The sequence below is a fragment of the Ranitomeya variabilis genome, chromosome 3, assembly GCF_051348905.1.
Source record: "Ranitomeya variabilis isolate aRanVar5 chromosome 3, aRanVar5.hap1, whole genome shotgun sequence".
Classification (NCBI taxonomy): domain Eukaryota; kingdom Metazoa; phylum Chordata; class Amphibia; order Anura; family Dendrobatidae; genus Ranitomeya; species Ranitomeya variabilis.
In genome coordinates this window covers 41,397,774-41,410,157 of record NC_135234.1, presented here as the reverse complement: position 1 = coordinate 41,410,157, position 12,384 = coordinate 41,397,774, and the positions used below count along the sequence as shown (strand labels likewise).

The following is a 12,384-nucleotide window of genomic DNA, read 5'->3' as shown; positions in this document are numbered from 1 at the left end:
GAACCATGGGAGCCACATATCTCCGCAATAACGACCTATGGAACACATTATGGATGGCGAAAGAAGCTGGAAGGTCCAAACGAAATGACACAGGATTAAGAATTTCAGAAATCTTATAAGGACCAATGAACCGAGGCTTAAACTTAGGAGACGAAACCTTCATAGGAACATAACGAGACGACAACCAAACCAAATCCCCAACACGAAGTCAGGGACTAACACAGCGACGGCGGTTAGCGAAACGTTGAGCCTTCTCCTGGGACAATGTCAAATTGTCCACCACGTGAGTCCAAATTTGCTGCAACCTGTGCACCACAGAATCCACACCAGGACAGTCCGAAGGCTCAACCTGCCCTGAAGAAAAACGAGGATGGAAACCAGAATTACAGAAAAAGGGCGAAACCAAAGTGGCCGAGCTGGCCCGATTATTAAGGGCGAACTCAGCCAAAGGCAAGAAGGACACCCAATCATCCTGATCAGCAGAAACAAAGCATCTCAGATATGCTTCCAAAGTCTGATTGGTTCGTTCGGTTTGGCCATTTGTCTGAGGATGGAAAGCTGAAGAAAAAGACAAATCAATGCCCATCTTAGCACAAAAGGACCGCCAAAACCTTGAAACAAACTGGGAACCTCTGTCCGACACGATGTTCTCTGGAATGCCATGCAAACGAACCACATGCTGGAAAAATAATGGAACCAAATCAGAGGAGGAAGGCAATTTAGGCAAAGGTACCAAATGGACCATCTTAGAGAAGCGATCACAAACTACCCAGATGACCGACATCCTTTGAGAGTCAGGGAGATCTGAAATAAAATCCATGGAAATATGCGTCCAGGGCCTTTTTGGGACCAGCAAGGGCAAAAGCAACCCACTGGCACGAGAACAGCAGGGCTTAGCCTGAGCACAAATCCCACAGGACTGCACAAAAGAACGCACATCCCGTGACAAGGAAGGCCACCAAAAGGATCTAGCCACCAAATCTCTGGTACCAAATATTCCAGGATGACCAGCCAACACCGAACAATGAACCTCAGAGATAACTCTGCTAGTCCATCTATCGGGGACATAGTTTCTCCGCTGGACAACAGTCAGGTCTATCAGCCTGAAACTCCTGCAGCAGCCGCCGCAAATCAGGGGAGATGGAAGACAAAATTACCCCCTCTTTGAGAATACCAGCCGGCTCAGGAACTCCCGGAGAATCAGGCACAAAACTCCTTAAAAGGGCATCAGCCTTCACATTCTTAGAACCCGGAAGGTACAAAACCACAAAATCGAAGCGGGAGAAAAACAGCAACCATCGAGCCTGTCTAGGATTCAACCGCTTGGCAGACTCGAGATAAGTCAGATTCTTGTGATCAGTCAAGACCACCACACGATGCTTGGCTCCTTCAAGCCAATGTCACCACTCCTCAAACGTCCACTTCATAGCCAACAACTCTCGATTGCCCACATCATAATTGCTCTCAGCAGGCGAAAACTTTATAGAAAAGAAAGCACATAGTTTCATCACCGAGCCATCAGAACTTCTTTGAGATAAAACAGCCCCTGCTTCAATCTCAGAAGCATCCACCTCAACCTGAAACGGGAGCGAAACATCTGGCTGACACAACACAGGGGCAGAAGAAAAACGACGCTTCAACTCCTGAAAAGCCTCAACGGCCGCAGAGGACCAATTGACCACATCAGCACCTTTCTTGGTCAAATCAGTCAATGGTTTAACAACACTAGAAAAATTAGCGATGAAGCGACGGTAAAAATTAGCAAAGCCCAGGAATTTCTGAAGGCTCTTCACAGAAGTAGGCTGAGTCCAATCATAAATGGCCTGAACTTTAACAGGGTCCATCTCGATAGTAGAAGGGGAAAAAATGAAGCCCAAAAATGAAACATTCTGAACTCCAAAGAGACATTTTAACCCCTTCACAAACAAGGAATTAGCACGAAGGATCTGGAACACCATTCTGACCTGCTTCACATGAGACTCCCAATCGTCCGAAAAGACCAAAATATCATCCAAATATACAATCATGAATCTATCCAGGTACTTTCGGAAGATGTCATGCATAAAGGACAGAAACACAGATGGAGCATTAGAAAGCCCGAATGGCATCACCAGGTACTCAAAATGGCCCTCGGGCATATTAAATGCTGTTTTCCATTCATCGCCCTGTTTAATACGCACAAGGTTATACACCCCTCGAAGATCTATCTTAGTGAACCAACTAGCCCCCTTAATCCGAGCAAACAAATCAGACAGTAGAGGCAAAGGGTACTGAAATTTGACGGTGATTTTATTGAGAAGGCGGTAATCTTTACAAGGTCTCAGAGAACCATCCTTCTTGGCCACAAAAAAGAACCCTGCTCCCAAAGGTGACGACGACGGGCGAATATGCCCTTTCTCCAAGGACTCCTTTATATAACTCCGCATAGCGGCGTGTTCTGGTACAGACAAATTGAACAGTCGGCCCTTTGGAAACTTACTACCAGGAATCAAATTAATTGCACAATCGCAATCCCTATGAGGAGGTAGGGCACTGGATTTGGGCTCATCAAATACATCCCGGTAATCCGACAAGAACTCAGGGACTTCAGAAGGATGGGAAGACGAAATTGACAACAATGGGACATCACCATGTACCCCTTGACAACCCCAACTAGATACAGACATTGATTTCCAATCCAATACTGGATTATGGACCTGTAGCCATGGCAAACCCAAAACGACCACATCATGCAAATTATGCAACACCAAAAAGCGAATATCCTCCTGATGTGCAGGAGCCATGCACATGGTCAATTGAGTCCAGTACTGAGGCTTATTCTTGGCCAAAGGCGTAGCATCAATTCCTCTCAATGGAATAGGATACTGTAAAGGCTCCAAGAAAAAACCACAGCACCTGGCAAACTCCAAGTCCATCAAATTCAGGGCAGCGCCTGAATCCACAAATGCCATAACAGAACAGGACGACAGAGAGCAAATCAGAGTAATGGACAAAAGAAATTTTGGCTGTACAGTACCAATGGTGGCAGACCTAGCGAACCGCTTAGTGCGCTTAGGACAATCAGAGATAGCATGAGTGGAGTCACCACAGTAAAAACACAGCCCATTCTGATGTCTGTATTCTTGCCGTTCAGCTCTGGTCAAGGTCCTATCACATTGCATAGGCTCAGGCCTCTGCTCAGAAGATACCGCCAAATGGTGCACAGTTTTGCGCTCACGTAAGCGTCGATCGATCTGAATGTCCAAGGACATAGACTCATTCAGACCAGCAGGCATGGGGAATCCCACCATAACATCCTTAAGGGCTTCAGAAAGACCTTTTCTGAAAATTGCCGCCAGGGCACACTCATTCCACTGAGTAAGCACAGACCACTTTCTAAACTTCTGACAATATACCTCAGCTTCATCCTGACCCTGACACAAAGCCAGCAAGATTTTCTCTGCCTGATCCACTGAATCTGGTTCATCATAAAGCAATCCAAGCGCCAGAAAAAACGCATCTACATTACGCAATGCAGGATCTCCTGGCGCAAGGGAAAATGCCCAGTCTTGAGGGTCGCCACGCAGCAAAGAAATAATGATTTTTACTTGCTGAATGGGGTCACCAGAGGAGCGGGGTTTCAAAGCAAGAAACAGTCTACAATTATTTTTGAAATTCAGGAACTTAGATCTATCCCCAGAAAACAAATCAGGAATTGGATTTCTGGGTTCTAACATCGGATTCTGAACTACATAATCTTGAATGCCTTGTACCCTTGCAGTGAGTTGATCCACACAAGAGGACAGACCTTGAATGTCCATATCTACACCTGTGTCCTGAACCACCCAGAGATTTAGGGGAAAGAAAAAACAAAACACGCTGCAGAGGAAGAAAAAAAAAATGGTCTCAGAAATTCTCTTATCCCTCTTTTGAGATGCATTAACACTTTACTGGCCAGCTGTACTGTTATGGTGACCTGGTGGTTAGGAGCACTAGGAATGACCTGATGAGCAAACTAGTAATACAGGACCAGCTCTGGGAAGTGGGAGCTCTGCTGACCGCAACCCCTAATCCTATCACAACAACTAGAAATAGCCGTGGAGCGTACCTGACTCTGCCTAGATGCCTCTTCACAGCCTAAGAGCTAACTACCCCTAAAGATAGAAAATAAAGCCTACCTTGCTTTAGAGAAGTTCCCCAAAGAAACAGGCAGCCCCCCACAAATATTAACTGTGAGTTAAGATGGAAGTCACAAACACAGGAATGAAACAGGTTTCAGCAAAGGAGGCCAGACTTAACTAAACAGACTGAGGATAGAAAAGGTAACTTTGCGGTCAACACAAAAAACTATAAAAACCACGCAGAGTGTGCAAAAGAGACCCCCGCACCGACTCATTGTGCGGAGGTGCCACTCTGCATCCCAGAGCTTCCAGCTAGCTAGGCAAAATCATGATAGCAAGCTGGACAAGAAAACAGAGATAAACAATTTAACTAGCAGGGACTTAGCTTTTGCTGGAGTAGACAGGTCATCTGCAAGATCCAAGAGAGAACTGAACCAGTACTACAACATTGACAGCTGGCATCAAGTAACGGTCTGAGTGGAGTTAAATAGAGCAGCCAGCCTAGAACTAAACGAGGTCAGCTGGAGAAGGAACCTCAGAACCAGCAGCTCCACTCACAGCCACCAGAGGGAGTCCATGGACAGAACTCGCCGAAGTACCATTCATGACCACAGGAGGGAGTTCGAGAACAGAATTCACAACAGGCTCTCAGGCTTGGGCCTACTTTGTCCTGACTATACAGAAAGGGAGGACTCACAGTCGACCTCCGTGCACTACAGCTTCCTACCGCCACTCTGCTTGTTCCCACGCACTGTCGCCCTTTTATATTCTCCATGCCCCCCAGTCTCAAGTTCAAAGGTCTGTCCAGAAAACTAAGTTTACCACCTGCAGCTCGGGTGACAGCACTGATGGTTCCAGACTCGTCCCGGACAAGGCACACCAGGGTCGGCTCTCCTCCTTACAGTATCAATGGAACTTCAATCGCTCAATCACCATTTGATCAGTAAGTTATCCCCTGCCCTTGGCACTCCTTTAAAATTAGTTACTGCTCCTCTTCATTGTCCCCATAGGAACTTGGCTGGCTTGTTTCCGACATCCCGGAGCAGATAACTTATTGGTGCTATATTTATATAAGATTTATTGTATGTTTTATCTTCCCAGAAGGTAACATTTGTCTTTCTATTTGCTGAGCTCTCCCCGACTTGTCAAAAAGGGGCAGTGAATTTTATCATTTGTTCTACTTTTACTGATTTCTACTTGTGTCTTGCCAAAGGCGAGTAAATGTGAGCCTGTTGTGTAGCATTCTTATCTGTTTATACACTTCTTCCGTAATTATGCAGCTGTTTGGAATAAGTTGACACTTTGCGAAGGAATTATAATAGGAGACTCTCTGAGGAGACAAGCTGAATCATTGATTAGTTTTATCTGCAAGGAGCGTATCCTCTCTGGGAGTTCTGGCATGAACTGAAAGGCTGATGCCAAAACTGTACATAATATATGTCATACAGAATAGACACCGTTATAGACACAGATAAGAAATAGCATTATGGATTCAGCTAAAAAGTTTGGAAAGTTTTACTAAGTTTATGCATTAAACAATTAGATTAAAACAAGTTACCATCGTCACAGTCAGGAGTTCCTTGGTTTTTACCTTCTAGGCATCTAGACTTAGTGGCAGGGGCTCCAAGTAGGGGCATAACGATAATAGGCATAGGTGTTGATATCGCATAAAGACCTTATAGACTAACAGGGCCCAAAAGGAGACTATTGCTGTGCAACCGGCAGGGAGACCATGGCCAAAGGTTGAATCCATGCCCCTCCACGCTGCAGAAAAAAAATCAGGATCCTGGCTGGGTCCTAATGGTTTCATGTTAGTGATACGCCACTGCAGACCACTTGCTGCCGTATGACATCCGATGAAGTAGAGATGAATAATAAAGACCAGAGTCAAAAAATAAACTTTTACTGAACAAACTGATATATATCAAATAGCAGGTATAACCCTTAAAGAAGACATCTTCTGCACAATCCAGAGGCAGTGATTAGAGTGACGACGACCATAAAAGAAGAAAGATATCGAAGCATGGAGAGGGAAGTTTGTAGCAGTTTTGATCAAATAGAAAAGTAAAGCAACTTTGCAAATAAAGTAAAACAAAAATCTTTCCAGTATGTTCCTCCAGACAGAACACCAGGAGGTAGTCCTTCCTTTACCTATGATGGGACAGGATCGCAGAGAGGTTAAAAGACTGTTTTTCCTGTCTCCCACAGGGGATAGTCACATGAGAGGTGCTCCTAGAGTGATGATATCTTAGTCTGTGGAGATTTATTGTGTGGACTCCTGGGCAATGGGGCATCCCAGCCTACCACTCCCTGCTAAGCAGTCTAGGGCTGACACCTATCTGAGTAGAGATCCTTCAGCCATCAATTTCTGCATCTGAGTATGGACTCAGGGGAATCAGTGGATCATGACCTTCACTTCCCGCTGTCAAACAGCCTGGGGCTAACACCTCTCTGGGCAGAGGTCCCTAAGGCAACATCAAGCTTGTGCACCAGCTTCAATAATACAGTATTCCTGGTTGTGATGCTGCTTCCCTCCATGGTGGGCTCTCAGCATTACTGGTTTCCCTTGTTGTTGTAATGGCTGGAGCTACAGGATGGTGTGGAGGCAGCACTGGTAAGTGCACTGCGTAAATGTTGTCTCAAAAGGCTAGACCTCTGCGCTGATATTAGCCTCATGCCTTTATGCAGAAGCTGGAACTAGGGCCTCATGTGCTTAAGTTTGGCTTCATGTATGGAAGCTAGGACTTGGATCTCTAGACTAAAATTGGACCGCATGTCTGGGCTAAGTCTCATGATTTGACTTCAGTTAACCGCATGTCATGGCTGCACAGAACATCATGATTAGGTTTCAGAGATTTTATCTTATGCCAAGCAGGTTTATTCTCATTCTGTGGTTGAATAAACAGATGTTTTCACTATTGTCCTCTAGACCAGTATCAGTGTAATTACTCCATCCATGGTAGGGCACATGGTGTTAATACAGCACATAATCTCTGTGAAGAATGCCCTCATTAATTGGCTCTTTCAGGTGTGGCTCTTCTGACAAATGATATGTTCCTGTCAGGACTCTGAACATTTTTTATTACCTTTTGTGCATTACTTCCCTTTTCCAAGATGGCGTCTTTGGTCTCATGTGCACTGTGTCTTCCAGCTATAAAACTCCACCCCAGCCTTCAGTCTGTGCTAGAGTATTCTGCCTTGCATCCAGCTCTTGACCCTGGTGACTCCCTGGCTATATACCTGCTCCTGTGAACCTGTGTGGTGATCCTGCTACTCTGCTCTGAGTTCCTGCTGCATACACCAGTTTCCAGTAATCCTTCTTCATCTGCTGCTTGTGTTTTCTCCATCTGCATTAGCCATGTAAGCTGTTTCTGCTCTGCAAAAACCTGAGACTATTACCCAGGCCTCCCTGGTTGAGCTAAGATATTATTTGAACTGCCTTATAAGCATATCTATCTGTGTTTGGACTAACAAGGACTTATTCATGTCAAGTATCCTCAAGAATAATTGTGCTTCATAGACTTTCTGCGTGTTTGCATTTTCCTCTGAGCTTCCCTATGGACTGTTAAGCTGCGTTTAATATTTACACCAAGTGTTGTGGACTTGAGTTTCTCTCTGCACCTGTTTGAATCACCGTGTGATAATATAGACTTTACCACTTATAAAACTGTGTCCTGTAGTTGTCTTGTTCCACGCAAAGAGTCTCCTGAGTTATCCCCTATAATTATTACAGGATACTCTAGCCTAAAAAAAAAGGAGACTGCTGGAACAATGACTGCAGAAAGCAGATTAGAGCAGGATTTTTCCATAATTAGATCACTGCAGAAAGATGTGGAAGGTCTGCAAAAGAAGTTTGGAAGCATTGAACACAATCAACAAGTGTTTGGACAAACTTTGCATGACTTACTCACCCGCATGGCAACCCAGGAAAGCAAACTTGCTGGTATAGAGTCCCAGTATGGACGGGCTTTTCAAGACATAAGCACGCAAATAGCTGCACAAGTGACTTTACCCTCTTGGCAACCGCCACGAGCTAGCCCACCTAAGTTGCCCCCATTCAGATTTAATGGTGATCGCGACAAATTTTGTGGCTTTGTGAATCAATGTATGCTATGTTTTGATGTACATGCCAACCGTTTTGCTAATGATAGATCCAAGGTATTGTGTGTGTATTAATTCTGCTGACCTCACGAGCGCTCGCCTGGGCAAATCCGATGATTGAATCTCGTGACCCACGGTTAAATAACTTGGATGATTTCTTGGCCACTATGGCATTAATGTTTGATGATCCTAATCGCCGTGCAACCACTGAATCTGCTTTATTTTCTTTACGCCAGGCTAAACGTTCTGTTATTGAGCATGCTACTGAATTCAGGAGATTAGCGGTAGATACCAATTGGGACAGTTATGCACAATTGCCTATTTTTAAAAGGGGTCTGTCTAGTATTGTAAAAGATGAATTAGCTCGCTCTGAGTCACCACAAGAGCTAGAAGCGTTTATACAGCATTGTGTGCGCATAGACATTCGCCTTACTGAGCGTAGGCAGGAGAAGTTTGCTGCCTTTAACCGTATCTCTAACTTTTCCCTTCCTTCCAAAGAGCCTAGAGGTAAAACATCTCTGGAGGTGGAAGAGGTGCCCATGCAAATTGATTCCGTTCAGAGGCGTGAGATCAATGAGCGCCGGGAGCATCGCCTTCGTGAAAGTCTATGTTCCTACTGCAGCCAGTCTGACCACTTTCTGATCAATTGTCCTAAGTGTCCCAGATGGCCTAACAAGGTGCTAGCAGCGGTAGGGGAGTATGACAACTGTGATGATGAATCTGACATCTCTGAATGTAGCCTGCCTTTAAATGCTGTATTCCATTCACTTTCTATGACTTCACCCCCCAAGGAGCTTAAGGAAAAGAACTCTCACTGTTCTCTCCCTATTAAGATCCTGTGTTCAGGACAGTGGATTTCCAGTGCAGCTATGATTGACTCTGGTACAGGTGGCAATTTCATGGATATCACATTTGCCAAGGAACATGGTATTGAAATTCGGCAAAGAGCCTCTCAAATTACGACTAGTGTTGAGCGATACCGTCCGATACTTGAAAGTATCGGTATCGGAAAGTATCGGCCGATACCGGCAAAGTATCGGATCTAATCCGATACCGATACCCGATACCAATACAAGTCAATGGGACTCATGTATCGGACGGTATTCCTGATGGTTCCCAGGGTCTGAAGGAGAGGAAACTCTCCTTCAGGCCCTGGGAACCATATTAATGTGTAAAATAAAGAATTAAAATAAAAATTATTGCTATACTCACCTCTCCGACGCAGCCTGGACCTCACCGAGGGAACCGGCAGCGTTCTGTGCTTAAAATGCGCGTGTTTCCTTCCTTCCGTGACGTCACGACTTCTGATTGGTCGCGTGCCGCCCATGTGGCCGTGACGCGACCAATCACAGCAAGCCGTGACGTAATTTTGAGGTCCTGGAAGCCTAATTCTAGGCATTCAGGATTTTAAAATTACGTTCCGGCTTGTGATTGGTCGCGTCGCGGTCACATGGGCGACGCGACCAATCACAAGCCGTGACGTCACGGGAGGCAGGACACGTGCGCATTTTAAAATTACGTCACGGCTTGTGATTGATTGCGTGCCGCCCATGTGGCTGCGATGCGACCAATCACAGCAAGCCGTGACGTAATTTCAGGTCCTGAATGCCTATTTCTGCATTCAGGACCTGAAATTACGTCACGGCTTGCTTGCCAAGATACAAGGACCCTTGACGTGGGTTGGCAGCTTCAATATTGTGGCCATAATATCAACCAATACCTTGCATACATTGTTATGTTCTTGGTGCACTGTACATTTTTCCAGGGTGCGCCTGGGCCCTAGATGGCTCTGTACACTGTGGCCTCTGTTCACACAGGATGCATCATGGTTAGCCCGCTATATATATGGCGTCATTAATAGGCTTTTCACCATATATTTTGCATTCCTGTGTGAACATGCCACATACAGATTATTTTTTTGCACGGGTGCTCCAAGCAGCCAATTCCTGATTGTAGGTTGGCTGCATCGGTATTATTTGCACCTGTGTTTTCGCTATCTTCATTTGGGCCTGGTGCACCCTGGGTAGTGCAATTGTTGGAGGCCTTGAACAGGTAAGCATCCATGCCTGTGTTCTGGTGTTTTTTTGTTTAGTTTAGTGGAGGGTTTCCTCCAATGGTGTTTTTTTTTTTAGATTAGGACTGCCAAGATACAAGGACCCTTGACGTGGGTTGGCAGCTTCAATATTGTGGCCATAATATCAACCAATACCTTGCATACATTGTTATGTTCTTGGTGCACTGTACATTTTTCCAGGGTGCGCCTGGGCCCTAGATGGCTCTGTACACTGTGGCCTCTGTTCACACAGGATGCATCATGGTTAGCCCGCTATATATATGGTGTCATTAATAGGCTTTTCACCATATATTTTGCATTCCTGTGTGAACATGCCACATACAGATTATTTTTTTGCACGGGTGCTCCAAGCAGCCAATTCCTGATTGTAGGTTGGCTGCATCGGTATTATTTGCACCTGTGTTTTCGCTATCTTCATTTGGGCCTGGTGCACCCTGGGTAGTGCAATTGTTGGAGGCCTTGAACAGGTAAGCATCCATGCCTGTGTTCTGGTGTTTTTTTGTTTAGTTTAGTGGAGGGTTTCCTCCAATGGTGTTTTTTTTTTTCGTTACAAGACTCCTCATGTGGCACCTACGAGTCTTCTACAACCATTACCTGTTCCGTCCCACCCTTGGGGGTCTATATCAATGGACTTTATTGTGGAGCTGCCTAAATCGGGGGGCATGAATACAATCATGGTGGTAGTTGATCGCCTGACTAAAGCTGCTCATTTTGTTCCATGCACCGGCCTCCCCTCAGCTAAAGATACAGTGAACTTGGTTATACAGAATGTCTTTTGGTTGCATGGGGTCCCGGATGAGATCATCTCTGACCGTGGAGTACAGTTCACTTCAAGATTCTGGAAGGGGTTTTGCTCTGCACTCAATATTAATGTCTGTCTCTCTTCCGCTTACCATCCCCAGACAAATGGCCAGACTGAGCGTACCAACCAGACGCTGGAACAATATCTAAGATGCTATGTCAGCCATCTCCACGATGATTGGTTGGAGTTGCTGCCGTTAGCCGAATTTTCATATAACAATTCTCAGAGAGCCTCCACTAAATTTACACCATTCTTTGCCAATCTGGGTTATCATGCGTGTATCTTACCTAGGTCTCCAATTAATTCTCCGATTCCGGCAGTGGAGGAAAGGCTGACTGCGATTAGGCAAAATCTGGAGGTTCTGAAGGAATCCCTGACCACAGCTCAAGAACGTTATAAGAGATCAGCTGATAGATTCCGTAAACCTGCACCCATGTTCAAGGTAAGAGATTCCGTGTGGTTAGCAACTAAGAATCTGAAGTTAAACGTTCCTTCACAAAAACTTGGACAGAAATTCATTGGCCCTTTCAAGATCAACGGTATTGTGAGCTCTGTGGCCTGCTGGCTGAAGCTGCCTAGGACTATGAAGGTACACCCAGTTTTTCATGTATCTTTACTAAAGCCTGTATCTCCTAATACCTTCTAGGGATGTGTTGTGCCACCTCCGCAGCCTGTGGTGATGGGCAAGAACAATTTGTGGTGGAGGAAATTATTGATTCCAGGATTCGCAGGAATCGGCTCCAATATCTGATAACATGGCAGGGATATCCCCCTGAGGAAGACTCTTGGGAACCTGGTGCTCCTGTACCTCATAGTGCCTCTGTGCCTCTTAGCACGTTATAGTGCCTCATAGAGTCCCTTTGCTTCTTTACCTCATAATTAGTGTTGAGCGATACCATCCGATACTTGAAAGTATCGGTATCGGAAAGTATCGGCCGATACCGGCAAAGTATCGGATCTAATCCGATACCGATACCCGATACCAATACAAGTCAATGGGACTCAAGTATCGGACGGTATCCCTGATGGTTCCCAGGGTCTGAAGGAGAGGAAACTCTCCTTCAGGCCCTGGGATCCATATTAATGTGTAAAAGAAAGAATTAAAATAAAAAATATTGCTATACTCACCTCTCCGACGCAGCCTGGACCTCACCGAGGGAACCGGCAGCGTTCTTTGCTTAAAATGCGCGCGTTTACTTCCTTCCGTGACGTCACGGCTTGTGATTAGTCGCGTGCCGCCCATGTGGCCGCGACGCGACCAATCACAGCAAGCCGTGCTGTAATTTTCAGGTCCTCAATGCCTAATT

At 45.5% G+C, this 12,384-nt stretch overlaps 1 long non-coding RNA gene across 1 annotated transcript in view; it reads left to right on the top strand.

Moving 5' to 3' along the window:
* LOC143817933 (uncharacterized) overlaps positions 1-11,436 on the top strand; it is a 62,839-nt gene extending 51,403 nt beyond the window's left edge. The window contains exon 4 of the long non-coding RNA XR_013224213.1: positions 11,369-11,436. This is a non-coding gene — a long non-coding RNA (uncharacterized LOC143817933). The remainder of the gene's footprint in view (positions 1-11,368) is intronic.
* Positions 11,437-12,384: the final 948 nt, after the last annotated feature.